The sequence below is a fragment of the Talpa occidentalis genome, unplaced genomic scaffold, assembly GCF_014898055.3.
Source record: "Talpa occidentalis isolate TD23 unplaced genomic scaffold, MPIMG_talOcc4v2.1 talOcc4.10, whole genome shotgun sequence".
Taxonomy (NCBI): Eukaryota; Metazoa; Chordata; class Mammalia; order Eulipotyphla; family Talpidae; genus Talpa; species Talpa occidentalis.
The window spans coordinates 5,788,951-5,807,453 of record NW_023600993.1 but is presented as its reverse complement, the minus strand read 5'-3'; the positions used below and the strand labels follow the sequence as shown (position 1 = coordinate 5,807,453).

At 49.8% G+C, this 18,503-nt stretch overlaps 1 protein-coding gene across 15 annotated transcripts in view; it reads right to left on the bottom strand.

Annotated features, from left to right (window-relative positions):
• HRH1 (histamine receptor H1) overlaps positions 1-14,330 on the bottom strand; it is a 127,437-nt gene extending 113,107 nt beyond the window's left edge. For 8 of the 15 annotated variants that reach the window (XR_008552656.1, XM_054697441.1, XM_054697425.1 and 5 more), the window contains exons 1-3: positions 14,281-14,325; positions 10,932-11,291; positions 4,089-4,208 (exon numbers count right to left, since the gene is read on the bottom strand). The gene's annotated coding sequence lies outside the window, so the exon portion shown is untranslated. Of the gene's footprint in view, positions 1-4,088; positions 4,209-7,483; positions 7,500-8,814; positions 9,271-9,512; positions 9,592-10,326; positions 10,677-10,931; positions 11,292-14,280 lie in introns of those variants that run through there. The other 7 variants (XM_054697581.1, XM_054697531.1, XR_005127499.2 and 4 more) reach the window with 7 other exon arrangements.
• Between the last annotated feature and the right edge of the window lie 4,173 nt (positions 14,331-18,503).

Below are 18,503 nucleotides of genomic sequence, written 5' to 3'. Positions count from 1 at the left end.
GTGGCTTTGTCAGTTATGAAAATGCTGGGGAGCAAGCTTCCTCCCCACCCCATGTCGCAAAGGCTTCCCCTTTTCCAGATGCTGAAGCTGGAGGTGGCCCCTCAGTTTTTAACACGCTACCATGGCAACCCCTGCCTCTGGCTCTGTGGCCTGCCCCAGTGGGCAGGGTGTGCTGGTGGAACAGGCTTTCCCCCAAGTCCCTCCCCTCCCCAAGTGGTGAGAGAAGATGGGGAAGCTGCCACCTGTCTCAGTCACTCTGCCCTTCCGCAGTGGCCCCTCCCACAGCAACATCTGTCAACAGCGGCAGCCTCAGGATCACCTGAGCAGCTTTCAACACTGTGTCTGCTTCAGGAAAGTCTGAGGCCGTAGAGCTGAGGTGTGTAGGCACCTGCCCTTTTACTGTGCTCCCAGGAACCACGCTGGGAGAACCCCCAACCCTGGCTCATGCTGCTTGGGTCCTCCCACCAGCGTCACTCACTCATTCACCCTCCAGTCTATTTGCACATTCTGACACCTGGGGGCTTACACGTCCCCTCCTCCGTGACGGCTACTTTCACAACTGAGCCGGGAGTGTCCAGGTATCTGGCGAGATGGTATTTCTAGGTTTGTCTGTGACTGTTTCTGTTTCCCCGCTCCCCCTCTGTTCATTCAAGCCCTCAGCAGGTGGGGGTAGGGGGCTGGTAAACAGTCACTTTTTCAGTGAGGTGTTCTCCTAACTCATCTCAATGCTTAACCCCCACCCCCAACCCACACTTCCCAACTGCCTGCTCAGCTTTACTGTTTCCTCTGCAGCTACCGCCTTCCCCTGTTGCAGGATCTACCTTATTTCTCTTCTACAGCCCGTCTCCCCACTGGAATGGGACCTTCCTGGGGCTGAGAATTTTTTGTCACTCTGTTCCCTGCTGAAACTCCAAGACCTGGTGCAAAGGAGGTGCTTAACAAATTCACTGGGCTGGATGGACGCATGGGCTCCTGCAATCTTCCAGCAGCCTGTGAGGAAGGGATGGTTCTACCATCTCGGATGAGGATGCAGCATCTGGAAGGAGATTGCTGAGCAATAAGGGACCGGGGCTGGCATTCTAAAGCTGGTCTGTCTCCCAAGCAAGGCCAGGGCAGTGCTGTTGGAGGCTTTTCCTCTATCTTTTTTTTTTTTTTTTTTTTAATAAATTTTATTGTTATATTCCCCATACAATTGCAGCCCCCCCATTCTGACCCCAATCCCTCCCCTCCCACCCCCGCCCCCCTAAAAGTGTCTCTGGTTCATAGTTTTTTGTTGATTTTGATTTTCACTTTCTTGTAGTTACTCATTTTCCTGGTCCCTTATTTAAGTTTTCTAGATTCCTGCTATGAGTGAGACCATCCGGTATTTTTCTTTTTCTTTTTGGCTTATTTCGCTGAGCATGATCCCTTCCAGTGCCATCCATGTTGCTGCAAATTGCATGTGTTTATCTTTTTTGAATGCTGAGTAATATTCCATGGTATATATGGACCACATCTTCTTGATCCAGTCATCTATTTTTGGGCATTTGGGTTGTTTCCAAAGCTTAGCTATTGTAAATAGTGCTGCTATAAACATAGGGGTGCAGGTGTTCTTTGGAATTGATGTTTCTGTGTCCTTTGGGTAAATACCTAGGAGTGGAATTGCTGGATCATATGGAAGCTCTATGTTTAGTAGGTCCAGAAATCTCCATACAGCTTTCCACAGTGGTTGGACCAGTTTGCACTCCCACCAACAGTGCAGAAGAGTTCCTTTTTCTCCACACCCTCGCCAACATTTGTTGTTGCTAGTTTTTTTAATATGTGCCATTCTCACTGGTGTAAGATGGTATCTCATGGTAGTTTTGATTTGCATTTCCCTGATGACAAGTGATGTTGAACATTTTTTCATATGCCTGTTGGCCATTTGCATTTCCTCTTCAGAGAAGTTTCTTTTAAGCTCTTCTGCCCATTTTTTGACTGGATTATTTTCTTTGTTGTTGTTGGCAGGCAGATATCACTTCAGGCAGAGCCTCTTCCAAGGGCTCTCCGGTGAGGGGCGCCAGGCTCAGGCAGCAGCGCCCCCTGCTGGACACACGGCTCTATCGCATCCCTTGGAGGAGTGGATGCCTAGAGAGAAGCTGTGGGGTCAGTCTCCTGGACTTGCCTTGAGCTCCTCCTGGGAGAGCTGAAGAGTGCTCTGAGGGGCCATGAGTGTAGAGAGACTGCCACCCCCTCATGCCAGTAAGGTGAAGCTCTCCAGGGTGGGCTGTGACAGAGCTGAGTTGAATCCCCAGCTCGACCACTTCCTCCTCATGCAAGCCTGAGCAATCCCCGGACTTTAGATGCCCATCTGTAAACCGGCTATAATCACAGTGCCCACCTCATTGGGGTGTGGCGACAGCTAAGCACCACCTCCTCAGAGAAGCCTTACCAGGCTGTGCCCTTCCAAAAGGGCTTCCCCAGTCCCCCACCACCATCCGCCATCCTTTCCTTTGCCTTATTTTTCTTGATGGCAGATATCACCACCTGTGGCTGGACTATTCGCTGCGCACCGTCGTTCTCATGAAATGCCCCCTCTATCATGGTAGAGACCACCGCATGCCAAGTCTCTGGCAGTGCCAGGCACACTGAATGGCTGGACAAAAATAACTGTGAATTGAAACACCCTTTGTATAATGACAACTCCCAAGTATTCAGTAACTAGTATTATTACATGCACTCATTTACTCTTTCATGCAACTGTTCATTAGCTGAGCTCTTCATTGATTTACTCACAAAAACATTTTTTGCTATGGTAAAATACACACTAACACAAAACTGACCATTTTAACTATTTTTAAGTCTGCAGCTCAGGGGCATTAAGCCCATATGCGTGTCCCCCTCCCCATCACCATCCCAGAGATTTTTTCATCTTCCCAAACCGATGTCTGTCCCCACTGAACACTCAGTCCTCCTCCCCGACCCCAGACAACCACCATTCTACTTCGTGGTGAAATGTGACTGTCCCAGGATCTCATATAAGCGGAACCACACAATACTTATCCTTTAGTTAGAGGTGCTTCTTGAGCTCCTGCTACACAAGGAGCAGCCCATGCGGCGCGGCAGTGAGGACCAAGTGAGAGCAGTGAAGGTGGAGCAGCCGACACTGGGCCAGGCACCGAGGGTGAGCCCACGTTCGTGATTAAGGTCTCCCACATGCCCTCCTAGATGGGGCTTCTAGGCTGGCTCCACCCCCACAGGGAATTCTCTGGGCTACTCCTCAGTGGCTGTGGCACTCCTCACAGACACCAGGGGGCAGCCTCGTGCCATGGATAGGCCTTTGGCTGGTGCCTGCCCATGGCACAGAGATGCTGGGAGAAGAGAAAGCCTGTCTGGGCTCCAGGGGAAGAGGAAGGGATTTTAAAATGGCCCCGAAGGTGGGAAGCAGGGATACAGCTCCCTCAGAGCTTGAACACTGTGCGAGGCCCCTCAGGAAGAAAGGAGGACAGGAAGAGACGGGGTGCTGCAGGGCTGAACCCAGACACATGTGGGCTCAAGCCCAAACTGGCCACTTTCATGCTGCGTGGTAGAGTGTCGTCACCTGTCTGAGCCTTCACTTCAGCACCTGCAAAGGGGGCCTTCTGGCAGACCCGCGACAGGGCTGTGGGAAGAGTGAAAAGGCTAAAGCTGCGGGCGCACACCAGCGTTTACTGCTGCCGTTGACTTGGAAGAGCAAGGCCCCCTCTGTGACCCTGACAGGCAGGGGGTGAGGGAACCTGTATTCCCCAGCTCCTGCTTCCTCAGTTCTCACGCCCCCCCTGGTGCCGGTGCTGGCCCACTTCACAGCCACGCCCGCAGCCCCTTCTCAGCCCACTGCTGTTCCCAGGAGTCTTCAGTCTCCCAAAGGGGCAGCCAGTCTGGGCTGTCACAGCCCCATTTTACAGCTTCCTCCCCAAACTCACTAGCCAGTTTTTGTTGGCACAAGGAGTATGACTGGAATTGAATTCATAAAGACGGCACCAGAATTAAAGATGGAAGCCCCTGCCCCTCCCAAAGCTAAAGCCAAAGCTTCGAAGGCAGCGCTGACAGGCATCCACAGCCACAAGGCAAAGAAGAGCCGCGTGACCCACCTTTCAGAGGCCCAAGACACTCAACTCGGAAGGCGGCCCCAACAGCTGCAAAGCGCACTCAAAGGAGACACACGCCTGACCTCGACGCCAGCCTCAGGCTCCCCCCGGCCACCGAGTCAGCTGTAAAGAGAGAAGACAAGACACTGTGTCACGGGGACGTCAGGCCGACCACACCAGGTCACGCGCTGCGGAAAAGCTCTAGGACACGGGCAGGGCCACGGCCTGCGCCCTGAGGAGACCCGCGGGGACAAGGCAGTGTAGGTCTAACTGGCTCCGGCTACAACGCTTGGATCTGGCCAACAAAATGGGGACCCTCTAAGCTGAGTCCAGCTGGCTAACTGCGTCAAAGGTCGGTGTCATAGAGCTCCATTTACACGAGGTAGCCAAAAGAGGCACATCCTCAGAGCTGAAGGGCTGGCGGGGGAGGGCAGAGGGCGTCTCACGGTGGGTGAGGACATGTCTGGAACTGGACGGAGGTGGTGGCTGACCAACACCGTGACTCTTCCAAACGCCACTCTAAAATGGTTAATGTATGTTATGTGATTTCATCTCAATTTCAATAAAGAAATGTGACGTAAGGGTATGTTACTGTCATTACAACCATTAAAGAGAAAGGCGGGGGTGGGGGCAGGCCAGAGGTCTTCCGAAGCTGAACCCCACAAGCAGAGCCCTTCTCCTGCTGACGGAGGAAGGAGCACCCGGCACCTAAGTGTCCACCAGTCTTCCCAAGTGCATCTATGCATCTCCTCACCCCGCAGCCCCCATCTATCCACCCATCCAGCCTCCCGTGACCCACCCGCCAGCATGTTATTCCCTTTCCACTCACCACCTCGTCTCTTCCTCCATTCACCTATCCATCTGTCCACCCACCCACCCAGCAGACCTTTAGCACTTTTTCTGTCCCAGGCACCATAATTTCAATAAAAAGCACTTCAACTTGTTTCCTCCTAAGGAATTCCCTACATCCAATGGCATAAGAGAAGAATAAATGTCCCATGGGGGAAGCTTAGGGTTTGTTGAAACATTTAGCATGGGGGGCTAACTCAGCTTGGAGTTAGGGGAGTCTTGGGGGGCTTCCTCACAGAGGCAAGGTATAGCAGTTTTGTTGCTTGGTGGGGAGCACTGAGAGATGGGCAGGAAGGGAGCTTCCTGCAGAGGGAACAGCTGTCAGATGCAAGGTCTACAACAGCCAATGAAGGTGGAGACTGGTGGGTGAAGTGGGGGAGGGCAGTGACCTGAACTGCTGGGAAGGACGGGAGCCCCAGGATGGGGCCCTGATGGCTCAGGGCAAGGGTCTGCAGAGAGATTCAAGCAGAGGGCGATGGGGAGCTGTGGGAGGCTTTTTCAGTCAGCAGGGTGACAAGATCAGATGAGACCTGCAGTCAGAGCCTCTGCTGCAGCCCGAAGCTGGAGAAGGGAGTTAGGATGGGGTAAGGGGTTGGGGGAGCCAATGTGCGGTCCAGGTTCCAGACACAGGGTTTCAAATGTGAAAAGAGGGATACTCCCTTCCTGGGCTGCTGGCGGGCATTCTCTCACGTGTCTGCTCAGCTGCTCCCTGGTCCTTCAAGTCCACCCTGCTGAGATCTGATGCCACTTGGGGATGGGACGGGGTTCCTGCATCATCCCCTCACTGCTAAGCAGTGGGTGCAGGGCTGCTGAAAGTAGCCGGGAGCAGAGGAAGGAGGAGGAACCCTTCCAGGTCCAGGAGTCCCAGGGCACAGGCTCTTCCTCTCCGTATGGTGCCCCTCCCTGCCCCATCCCCCTATAAGCTCTGATGGGGCCCATTCTTGATGGCTTCTCACTCCATCCCGGCACTTCCCATTTGAGGAAGCCGGGGCTTGCCCACAGCACACGCCTAGAGAGCAGCCCCGCTGAGGCCTGAATATGTCAGCCTGGCCCCCAACCCCCTGCCACTTCAGTGCTGATATGGCAGAACTGAAGTTGTAGCATCTTTTTTCAAAAAAAAAAAAAAAAAAAAAAGGCCACAAAGTACTCTCCACACCTATGTCCCCACATCCATCCATCCACCCTGAGGAGCAGAATGATACTGGCCTAGCACATGGACTACGGAGCCACAGGGCCTGGGTCTGAAACCTGCTCCCCTTCTTACTAGGAGAGCTGCATGACCCTGAGCAGGTTACTTAGTCTCTCAGTGCCTCTGTGTTGGATCTGCCAAAAGGAATAAGGAAGAGCCTACCACATGGGATGTCAGGGTGGATCAAAGAGGTAACCTGTGTAAATGTGATGTGTTTAATAACAGCTAACATTTGCTGTGTGGGACACATACCAGGCAGTGTTCCTACACTCCACATATTTACTAATTCTCAGCCCCAGGCCTCACCACTGTGCTCATTTTACAGATGAGGAAACCGAGGCCCCAACAGGTGAATTAAGCCGCCCTCAGCCACACAGCTAGAGAATAGTAGAAACCAGACTCGGACCCACACAGGCTGAGCTCCCAAATCCACGCTGTCACCAGCAGCCCCCAGGGGCAGCAGAGGCTTCACTAAATGTCCACTATATGATGGCAGCTGGGCACTGTCACCCGCATTACCGGAGTGCCAGTTCTGCTGTCGGGGAGTGGGGCAGACACTAAGGCGGAGCCTTCCTCCTCTGAAGACCTCCAGGGTTCACTCAGTAGAAGGGACAGTCATGAGCAGAGACCTTGCTCCTTCCTTCCATCTGAACATAAAACCAGAGACACCAAGTTGGCCTGTGAGCGAGCTGGGAAGCAAGAGCAGGAAGGGAAAGGAAGCCAGGAGCATCGCTCCTCTGGCCCAGCCAGGTACCTTCCCCTGGAGGGTACAGGCTCCAAGTAGCTGGCGTGGGGGTCCTCCCACTTCTGGGGATGGCCCCTCCCAGGGTTCTGGGCTCTAATCCTGGGGCATCTGACACCAGTGCCTCCCCCCATAAGTAAAAAACAGTCCTGCAGGGAAGTGAACTGAGCTACAAGGGTCATGGGGGGCCATCCCACCCCCACCCCGCTCTGCCCCACCCCTATATCAGCCCCAGCTGGCAGGGTCAACTTCCTTTCTTCACAATGGGGCCTAGAGCTGCCCCATCTTCACTTTAATTAAAAGGAAACATCCTCCCGGGACTGTTGGGCTGGTTTTTCTCTTCCTCCTCAGAACATTGGCCCAGCCTCTGAGCTGGAGCTGGTGCCTGGCTAATGGAAAATCACAGATGAGCGAGGACATGGCCCTCTGGGGGACAGCAGGAGAGACTCCAGTTGGTATTGTCTCTAGCTTTAGCGGTGGGGGAAGGAGCGGTGAGGGACCCCCGGGATGGAATGAAGGGCAGGAGGTACCAACCACCCCCAGCCCCAGCCCCAACCAGCTGCCGCTCACCCCATGGAAGTCAAACACATCTGAATTCTAACTAACTCCCGTGCTCACTTTTCACAGAAAAATGACAAAATAGAGCCAAATGAAGGGCCCCAAATGCTCAGTCCTCCCGCCAGCTGGAGATAATGGTTGCTAACACCTGGGTGTGTACAGCCTTCCGGAACTTTCTGGACATTTTGCATAAACAAACGATTCTATTGCCTTTCCCCCCTTGATTATGTAAGTGATAGATGTGCATTGTGAACAGCTTAGGAAAGGAGTTTTAAGAAGCATACCCCCCCCAAAAAAAAAAGAAAGAAATAAACCCTTCACCCTAATACAGAAACTGTTGTAAGGAAGCAGAGTGCAGGGGAGGCAAGGGACAGAAGACATCAAGGATGGTGTTGGGAAAAGTAAATTATTGCATGTAAATAAAAAATTTCTTTTCAAAGAAGTAGAGCGTAGACAGTGCGCTAGGGTGTGGGCTCTGGGGACCGATGGTCCTGGCTGGGTGAGGAACCAGCCTCCCTGCGCCTTGGCCGTGGAGAGGGAGCCTGGAGCTTGATCATCTCAGAGGTGGCTTCGAAGCACCAGCTCATCCAGTGACCTGCCTCGCTCCACTCAGTCAATTTAGCCACCATTACTGCAAATAGCGGGGAGACTTCCTTCCAGACGGATGATCGGTCCGAGCAACACAAACCATGCCATGTGAATTACCCTGCGTGTGATTACGTAGCCTGTTCATTTTTACTCATGGTTGAATTGTGGACATTTTTAGAAAAATGACTTTGACTTTTCTTTCATAATCTCACTGTTAATAGCTGGTCAGTGTGTGCTGGGTGGTGGTGTCAGCAGCACTTACCCTACAGCCCATGGCCGAAATTCTAGGTGCATTCCTTTCTTTGGTTGCTATTTTACAGATAATCATATGCTATTTTACCATGATCATTTTTTAATTCAGTTTGGTCAGTATTTCTCAGTATTTCCTAAGAGATTCCTAGACGTAAGACTGCTGTCAAAAAGAATGAATATTCTTATATATATTATCACTAAATTATGTTGTAAATTAAAAATAAATTTTCATCCGCCCTGCACTGATAAACGTGTTTGTTTCCCTGCATCCTGGCTGATACCAGCCATTTATGATTTCCTTTTTTTATGTTTTGCAAATTTAATGGAGAAAGAGGATCTCTCTAGTTGATTTTATGAAAAGGTGAAAAGGTGAGTATTGTGGTACTTGGTGATGAGATTTTGGTAACTGACAGAAAGTTTCTCTTTGCACCTCTGGTTCCTTACCTGTATATAACAGATAATGATTATGTCTATTTCATTATTATAAGGTGTTTGTGCAGACTGAACAAGCTAAAACATAAAAACTTTTAGAGCCGTTCTTGGTAAATGCCAAATAAACCTTAGCAAGAAGTATTATCTTTATTGCTACGTTGTGAAGTTCCACGGGCATAACTCAGGACCTGTCTTCTGAAGGAGAATGCTTGTGACCTTGTGGAGATCTCATGTCTTCTCTGGTCCTCATTTTGTTACACTGTCTAATGGGGTTGAAAAGGCCTGTCTTGCGGCGCGCAGACCTCTCCTGCCGCCCGCTGCTCCCCTCAGCAGTGTACTTTGGTCCTTCTGCCTGCTCTGCTCCCCGCTCTGGCTCTGGTGAATTCTCTCACCCTCCCGCGCTTCTGACTATACCCAGTGCTTGTATAAATAAATAAATAAATCTAAAAAAAAAAAATCAAAAAAAAAAAAAAAGAAAAGGCCTGTCTTGCATGCCATGGAAGAAAGGTGTGAGCTGGTCATATGGGAGGGATACGTGCCTCTCTTCCGGCTCAGATCCAATCCAGGGAGTCTTCCTGGAAGAAAAGCACCAAAGCCAAAACTTGAAAGAGAAGCAGAAGATAAGCAGCTAGACATAGGAGGAGGGGCTCCAGGCAGCACAGACAGCACGTGGGAAGGCGAAGGTACAACTGAATGGGGCTGGTGGGCTCAGTGCAGCTGAGCGGAGAGGAAAGGGGCCAGGGACCACGCAAGGAAGCAGGAGCTGGAACGTGTGACCTGAGTCAGAAGTTTCTCAGCCCTCCTCCAGCCCCACCTCCTCCGAACTCTCCGTCTTCCTTTCATGGGACATCTCTTTTACTGTCGAACTTTTCTTTTGCCTCCTGACCGCTCTCCACCTGGAAAAACTAGACTGTAAACCTAGAGGTGGTGGAAACCTTCTGAGTCTTATCCCTAAGCCCCAATGTCCTGGAGGTGAAAGAGGAGTGACTGGGGTTTCCACTCTGCACGACTGCAGTGAACGTTTGAGAGCACGTGTGCAACAAGCTGTAGCTGTACGACCGTCACAGAGTAGGACGACGACGACGACATGAAGGGAGGCGCGAGATGTCAGAGAGCCGCACGGGGGCGGGTGGGGGGGGGGTTGCACGGGAGCCACCTCTGGAGGAGGTGACTTAGGAAATAATAGCAACAGCCCCTCCCAGCCCTTGCTGTGAGCTGGGCACTGAGGTCACAGACATCACCCCACTTACTTCTTACCGCTTCTCCACAAGGTGACCCCAACGAACAGATTCCAGGTAGGGGCCCCGTGTTCCAAGGCCAAGGAGCTGAGTTTTGAACCCGTGTGGGTCTGGCACAGTGATATCCAGAAGAGCACAAAGAATGCCGGGAGGGGCTTCAGGGCAAATATTTGGGCCTGGGTAGGTGCAGGGTAAATGGTTTGGTAAATGGTTTTCAGGCTTTTCTGCCCTTCCACCATTAGGATTGCCATGCCTGATGGCGGGCACCTGGAGTAGGGTGTGGGCATGTGTAAGTGGATACACCTGTGCTGAGAGACTGGGCTTATAAGGGCAGTATCACGGGGACGCCAATAGAGCAGAGAGCAGATAAGCAGAGAGAAAGAGAGAATGAAAGAGAAGCAGAGACCACCAGAGTACGCTGGAGAGCCCAGACAGAGTGAAGACTTGCTGGGGGCTGGGAAGTCTGCCAGCCTCCCAGCCCCCCTGCCTGCTATGTACCCAGTAAATTCCAACAGAAGCCTGCAAAAGCCACCGAGGGCTCAAGGATTTCTCTTACCCCGTCTGCTCGGATCATAGAGATCCTGCTCCATGTCCTCCTGCCACTACAGTAGGGGGCTGAGAGGAGAGATGGTTCTGACTGGGTAGAAGATCCAGAAGAGGGCCAATGCGGGAAGAACATTCATTTGTTCTCTTACATTTTTTGGTAGTGGTTGGGATATACACAACCGTGAGTGACAGAAAATCTAAACAACAGAGAATCAAACAGCATAATCACTTGCAGGCTTGCCCAAGTCAAAGGGTGTAAAGCAAAGAAGCAGTCACCGTTAATTTACGTGGAAAAGTTTTTGACTGCTCCCAGGTCAAAAAATTTCTACCAAATCACACCAAAACAACACACGAAACCCCAAAATAACACTAACAAATAGTAAAAGCAGAATGATAAACACACACCTAGACCAAGTGGTTCTGGGCAAGGAGCCTGGTACGGCCACACTCACCATGTGGGGCGGCTGCCTCTCCACTGGCTGCTGTGAAACAGGCCAAAATGCTGCAGAATGCTGGGCGCTACTTTCTGCTTTTCATCTTTTGTCATAAAAGCAAACATCTCTTCGAATTTCTTTCAGTTAGTGAAACAGGCAGTGTTAATGTGGGTCTCCCTGAAAACCAAGTGGCAAGGTGAGAACTTGTGAAAAGTGAAGAATCCAGCAGTTATGTTGCATAGCTTATTAACACACAGGAGGCAGAGTTAGTTCAAGAGCTTGAAGAATTCATCAAGCACCAGGTTCCTTTGCATTCTGTCATCTTGTCTCATGATCACAAGGTGGCTGCACATCTCCAGACATCCCATTTCCTTGCACCTGTAATCAAAGGAGACAGGAGTGTGCACTCTTCTTTTTCTCAGGGAGGACCATCTCTCTCAAACTCTTTCCCTCTTTCCCCCCGGATACCTTCTCATTGAACAAAACTGGCACAAGCACCCCTCTGGCTACAAAGGAGACTGACTGGAAAAGGAAACATGTGGCAAAGAGAAATGGGGAGTACCAGGACTGACTTAGAGGAGGGTCCTCAACTCTGACTGTCCTTTAGTGTAACCTGATGCCAGAATCCTCACTGGAACCTTTGGGTATGAAGCACGGAATGCGTGTTTTAAAAATCAAATACCATGAAATATTACTCAGCATTCAAAAAAGATAAACACATGCAATTTGCAGCAACATGGATGGCGCTGGAAGGGATCATGCTCAGCGAAATAAGCCAGAAAGAAAAAGAAAAATACCGGATGGTCTCACTCATAGCAGGAATCTAGAAAACTTAAATAAGGGACCAGGAAAATGAATAACTATAAGAAAGTGAAAATCAAAATCAACAAAAAACTATGAACCAGAGACACTCTATGGGGGGTAGGGGGCGGGAGGGGAGGGATTGGGGTCAAAATAAGGGGGTTGCAATTGTATGGGGAATATAAAAATAAAATTTATTATTAAAAAAAAAAAAAACCATGTTCATCAGGTTAAAAAAAAAAAATCACCTCAACCAGAGTTGAGCTCCACTAGACTAAACCTTCCAGGACTGGACCCATGAGTACCCAAATGCAATTGGGTCCCACTAACCAGAAAGTGCAGAAATACAAAAGATCCTAAGAGATTACTATGAACAACTCTATACTAATAAATTAAATAGTTTTGAAGAAATGGATAAATTCCTAGATCAATATAGTCTACCATGACTAACCTAGAAAGAAATAGGTGAATTGAAAAAAAGAAACCACAAACATGGAAATTGAAACAGCAGTAAAAAAAAAAAAAATCTGAAATAAAGAAAGCCCAGAAAAGATAGCTTTACAAATGAATTTTATCAAACTTTTAAAAAACTAATAGCCCACCTTGATCAAATTTGTAGTTTTCAAGCTACAAAGAGAAATCCTTCCTAAGACACTTTACACTAATACAGAAACCAGACAAAAACAGCAAAAGGAAGAAAATTATAGACCAATATCCTAATGAGCATCAATGCAAAAACTTTCAACAAAAATACTAGCAAATGAAATTCAATAGTTTACCAGGGGATTATACACCACAATCAAGTGGGATTCATCTCAAGAGATTCAAGGAGGGCTCTCATAAATCTATCAATATAACGCAACATAGCAACAAAAGTATAGAAAAAAATCATATAATATCAATAGATGCAGAGAAAACATTGGTAAGATTCAGCCCCCATTTGTGGAAAGAATTCCAGGAGGGCCCCTCAGTGTTAACAAGGCCATATAAATCACAAACCAACAGCCAATATAATACTCAATGGTGAAAAACTGAAAGCTTTCCCCACAATCCAGCACAAGACAAAGATGCCCAACAGTCACCTCTGTTTAATTTAGGACTAGGGGTTTTAGCCAGAGCCATCAAAGGAAATAAAAAACCCAAGTTGGAAAAGAAGATGTGAAACTATCACTACTCACAGATGGTATGATGCTACATATCTCTCAAATCCTAAAAAAATCCATCAAAAGATTAGAAACAATAAATGGAGCAAAGTGACAGCGTACAAAAAGTGGTAACTTTATTTACAAACAACGGACAGAAAACAAAAGAAATTGAAAAAATACCTCCACTTATCATTGCTTCAAAAAGAATTTACTACCTCGGAAACAACAGAGGAGGAGAAAGGCCTAACAATCAGAGGTTTGTATACAAGATGTTACTAAAGGACTCTGTGCGACACATGCAGATGCAGCTATCTCGTGCTCATGGAGAATCATCATCAGCAAAATGACTATCTTGCCCGAAATGACACACAAATTTTATCTAATCCTTATCAAAAGCCTAGCAATATTTTTTCAAAGAAACTGAACCAAAAACAGTGACATTTCTATACAATCACATAAGGTGGTCCCCAACCCTGGCTGCATGTGGGAACCACAAAGGCACCTGGGGAGAAATGGAGGCATCGTGTTACCTGACTTCAAACTGCACTATAAAAGCACCGGTATTAAAATTTTGACGTTGGCACAAAGAGAGACATGGATCAATGGAAAAGAATGGAAAGCCTGGAAATAAATCCTGGGTTTTGGGCAAATCACCTCTCCCCAGGTTCCAGTTTCCTCATCCACAAAAAAGCGAAGGTAAAGCAGCAGAGGAAAAACCCTCGCAAAGGGCCTTCCTGGTGGCGCAGGCGGTTGAGCGCCGCCCTGTGAAGCTGCCCGCAGCCTTTGCAGAGCGGGTTCGATCCCCGCCGGCCGGTGAGCTACCCACATGGCGCGGCAGACCTCTCCCGTCTCCCCGCTGCTCCCCTCAGCAGTGGGTTTCAGTGGATCCACCTGTTCTGCTCCCCACTCTGTCTCTGGTGAAGCCTCTCACCCTCCCGCACCTCTGGCCTGTACCCCAGTTCTTGTATAAATAAATGTTAAAAATTAAAAAAAAAAAAAAACCCTCATGAAGCCTCTGCCCCCAGGCCCTGTCCCGCACCTCCCGCAGCCTCAAAGCACTGGACAGACAGGGCGCCCCGGGGCCCGCTGGACACGCAGGCGGCAGGGCCCCCGAACTCCGGGCAGGCAGCTGCCACGCCAAGCCTGGGAGCACAGATGCCCCGGGGAGCTGCTGCTGCGGGCCCGGGGCCGACACGCCGAGGACACTCGGGCCCGCGGCCTCCCCGGGCCTCCCCCGCGCCGAGGGGCCCGCAGCCCGGCTGCGCCCGCAGGTTCTCGGCCACTTCTCCGGGTGCGCCGCCGGGTCCTTCCTCAGGTGCCTTTGTGGCTCTCACGTGGAGCCAGGGTCGAGGACCACGGCTCCAAACGTTTCTCGGAGACTGCCCGCCACGTATTGTGTTATATTCATGCACCAGACTCACGGCAAAGGGAAGCCGCCTGCGGAGCCAGCACCACTCACCCCCGGCAGCGCCGAACCCACCCAGCGACCACGCGAGAAGCGCTTATATACCCTCAAGGGGCGGGGCCAGTCCTCACTCAGGTCCGCCCTATGCAAATGAGGGATTCAGCCAGTACAGTTCTGATTGGTGGAAAGTTCCTCGAGCCGTGATTGGTCAAATTTCAATCCCCAGGCTTTGGTGGACATGCAGCTCTCGTGTGCTTCTAGGAGGATTGCAGCTGAGCCTGTCCGAACATGCTGACCCTCGAAAGCTCCCAGTAGTCCAGCTGCATGTGCAGCTCCTCGCCCCCTTACTCCGGCACGAACAACCACAGGAAGGCGACACCCAGGCTTCTCCTAGATTGTGTTTGTTTAGGTAATTTCATCCTTGCAGTTTGCAGTCACTGTGAAGTTCCTGTAGACCCTTCACCCAGACTCTTCAAGTATTAATTAACCACATATGCCAGCTTCATCTCTCTCTCTCCCTTTCCCTGCACACACACACACACACACACACACAGAGTTTTTTTCTCTCAAGCATTTGAGAATACATTATAGACATGTAAACCATTACACCCAAATGCTTCAGCATGCATTTCCTAAAAGCAAGGACATTCTCTTACATAACCAGAGTGCATTGATCAAAATAAGGACATTAACACTGATACAGTATTATTATCTAATCATATCTTACTCAGATTTCACCTGTTGTCCCACCGTTGCCCTTCATGGCAAGAGATTTTTTTTTCCTGACCTCAGTCTGATTCAAGATCACACATCACAGTTTGTTTGCATGTCTGCTTAAAGGAAAGATTCTTCAATCTATGACCTTGACATTTTTCAAGAGCACAGACCAGCTTGTACAATGCCCTTTCCTCTGTTGGGCTTCCTGGATTGTTTTAAGCAGCGTTTCCTGGATTGTTTTATGCAGAGTTTCCTGGATTGTTTTATGCAGCCAGCTTTCTTCATGAGAAAGTCTTGAGGTGCTTCTTAGGAAGCAATTCCTGCCCCCTCCCAGCCCCCTCCCAGATTTTCTGCATCACTATGTTAGACTATGTTTGTGGACCAAGATCAGTAGTTTTTTTTTTTTTTTTTTTAATCTGGTACACTCTGATTCTCACTGCGATGTTGGTTTAAAGCATTCTTCTGGAGGTAACTTAAAACTGCACTCTGGGCCTCTGCACAGGCGCTACCTGCATAGTCCTTATAAACTTGTTGGTGCAGCTCTACTCTGGCGCCCCCTGCACACCTGTCGGGTCAGTGCAGGTCCTTTCATCCAAAGGGGCTGGCAGAGAGGTGAGGCGGTCCCAGTAGCTCTAACAGAAAAGGGACAGAAGCAACTGGGCGTCCATGCCGTTAGGCATTTTCCTGATCACTCTCTGGCATTGACTCCATGTGATCTTGGGTTTTTGCCTGGTGTCCTGTGTGTCTCTGCCCACAGAGGCAAAGATTGGGGTCCACTCCTGTGACTTACTTCTTTGTGGCCTGGAGGGAGTGGCTTTTCCTCTCTGAGTCTCAGGATGATCATCTATCAATGGAAATAAAAACCTGCACCTTTTCACAGATTGGTGGCAGGAAGGAAACAGCATTCCATGCGAAAATGCTGGGCGGATTGAAGGCCTTCAGGAAATGTGGATGTCCTTCCCGTGTCCCAGTACCCCTGTAATTCTGAGAACTGAGGGGATGGTCAGCAAGAGCTGCCAGCTGCATGCCTTTGGGACTCATCCCCCCTTCAGCATGTGAACAAGGCCACACTGCCCCAGGAGTCCCAGTTCTGGGCCTGGCCCTCCCCCAAGCTGGGATGACACTAATGACAGCCATGGCACTGGACCATCAGTGGGTCTGGGTGCCACTGCCCGGTGTTCTTCCACCCACACCTCCTGACTCCTTGCCACCTCACAGCTGCTGAGTCTTCTGTCTGCTCCTACCCTTTCTTCCCTCTGTCATTCAAAAGCATTTACCCCCAACAAATCTCACCTGCTGCTTCTCACATGGGAGCTGCCTCAAATCTGGAAAAAAACACCAATGAATCCTCTTGAAAACATCTGCTTCAGCCCCCAGAAGACTCGCTGCTGGAGCCCCTGATTTCTCCTCCACCCTGTCATGACATTACTCAAGTTCTCCATCACGTGGGTCCCCATCCAGGTCCCAATTAGATTTTTAGTACAAGAAGACTCTCCTCCCAAAGCAAAATATGCACAGTCCTTAACTGTGCATGGCAATAAGATGTTCTTGTCAGTAGCCCTCCTCCACATTGGTAAGTCCATGTGACTTGGGTTTTTTTTCCTAATAAAGTTTATTATCTAGTTCTCGTTATAAAAGGGGATACCCACATCTATGGCACAGACAGGAGGTGCTGGATCCAGGAGTGATGGTGCTGAGAGCCAGCAGGGGTGAGACTGGGGCACCCCCATCTACCCTCATAGGGGTGTCCTGTGGTTAAGGAAGAAAATGCCTGGATGCTGGGTGGTGGAGGGTCTCTTACTTATTGGGGCCTAAATAGGCATGACCATCATCATCACTGTTAACCACCACCAGGCCCACACCTGACTGGGCGGCATCTCTCAGCAGCCCCACAGCAGCTCAGGGAGCCCAGAAAGGCCTCAGAGTATCCTAAAAGGGATGGTTTGTTAGGACAGAGGAGAGCCATCAGCTGGCACCTCGGTGCTCAGGAAGCTGGGCAGATCTGAGCATTGGTAAGTGGCGGCCCCTCTCTCATCATTTCCACTTAGGAAGTCAGGAATCTTCAACGCTGCAAGCAAAGTGCAGCTGGAGAGGCAACTGCTCCCACATTCCCACCCAAGTGAGGGTGCAACCATGCAGGCTGGAGAGGAGGGGCTGACGGGGTCTTTGGACCTTAAGTGCAACAGCCACCTCAAATACCCAAAAAACTGAAAAAGGAGATTTCTGTGGGAGAAGATATATAACATAGACAGCCTGTGACTTAGCTGCCTGGGGCTTAATGTTTCCCAACCCACCCCCCCCCACCCCCCGACACACACACACACTAAGTGTTAATGTCTTCAACATAGTTAAAAATATCTCTTCCCAACCAATAAGACAGATACAAAAACAAAACATCTATGAACTATATATTCACAAATTAGATACAAGAGGCCATAAAACACACTTTAAAAAAGACCGACATTGGATGAAATTTCAGAAACACAAGCTCAAACACTAAGATATCTTTATTTTTTTTATTTTTTTTTTTTTATAGAGGCATGTTTTCTTTCTTTCTTTCTTTCTTTGTTTTTGTTTATACATGCACTGGGTACAGTCAGAAGCGCGGGAGGGTGAGAGAATTCACCAGAGCCAGAGCAGGGAGCAGAGCAGGCAGAAGGACCGAAGTACACTGCTGAGGGGAGCAGCGGGTGGCATGAGAGGTCTGCGCGCCATGTGGGACCCTCCTCCGGTGGCCGGGGAGCAGCCGGGGATCGAACCGGCGCCGCAGAGGCTGCGGGCAGCTTCGCAACCCAGTGCTCAACCGCTGCGCCACCGGGGAGGCCCAAACACTAAGATATCTTTAAACGATTTTTTTAAACTCTGAGACCCCACCAGGTGATACCCAATTCAGACAGGGAGCCCACAAGACAGACTGAAAACGCTGAGGAGCTGAATACCCAAGGAAGGCCTTGGAGGTCCCATACTTAGAAAGCAGAGGGGGCGGGGCTAGGTTCCTTTATGCAAATGAGGGTTTCAGTCAATGCCACTCTGATTGGTGGGAAGTTTGTCAAGTGGTGATTGGTCAAATTTCAATCCTGTGCACTTGCTGCTGAGAACCCTTCTGCGCATGTCCCCACGTGCTAGTGTGGTTCGGTGCTGCAGGTGCTTGGGACCCGACCTTCGACTGTCTCTTGGCTCTGGTTGTTACCCAGACACTGGGTGACTCCATGTTTGTTTTTCTTAGTTTATTTAGCAGAAGACAGGTCTGACTTTCCTGGAGGTTGATTTAGTACTAGGCATGAGTGGCCTTCAAAACACTCAGGCCTGAATAATGGACCGGCAGTTCCACAGCTGCACCTTTATCTGAAGAAGATAGAGATTGTTCAAATCTGAGCCTCCGGAGTGTGAGCCAGCTTTGTGATCTTTTCTATTATCTTGATTGAGGTTGTGGTCACCCCGCCTTGGGAGTATGTTCCTCAAAGCAATCTGTCTGGCTTCGATTTTAAGAGGAGAGAACCAAAGTCTGCAGCTGAGCATTTT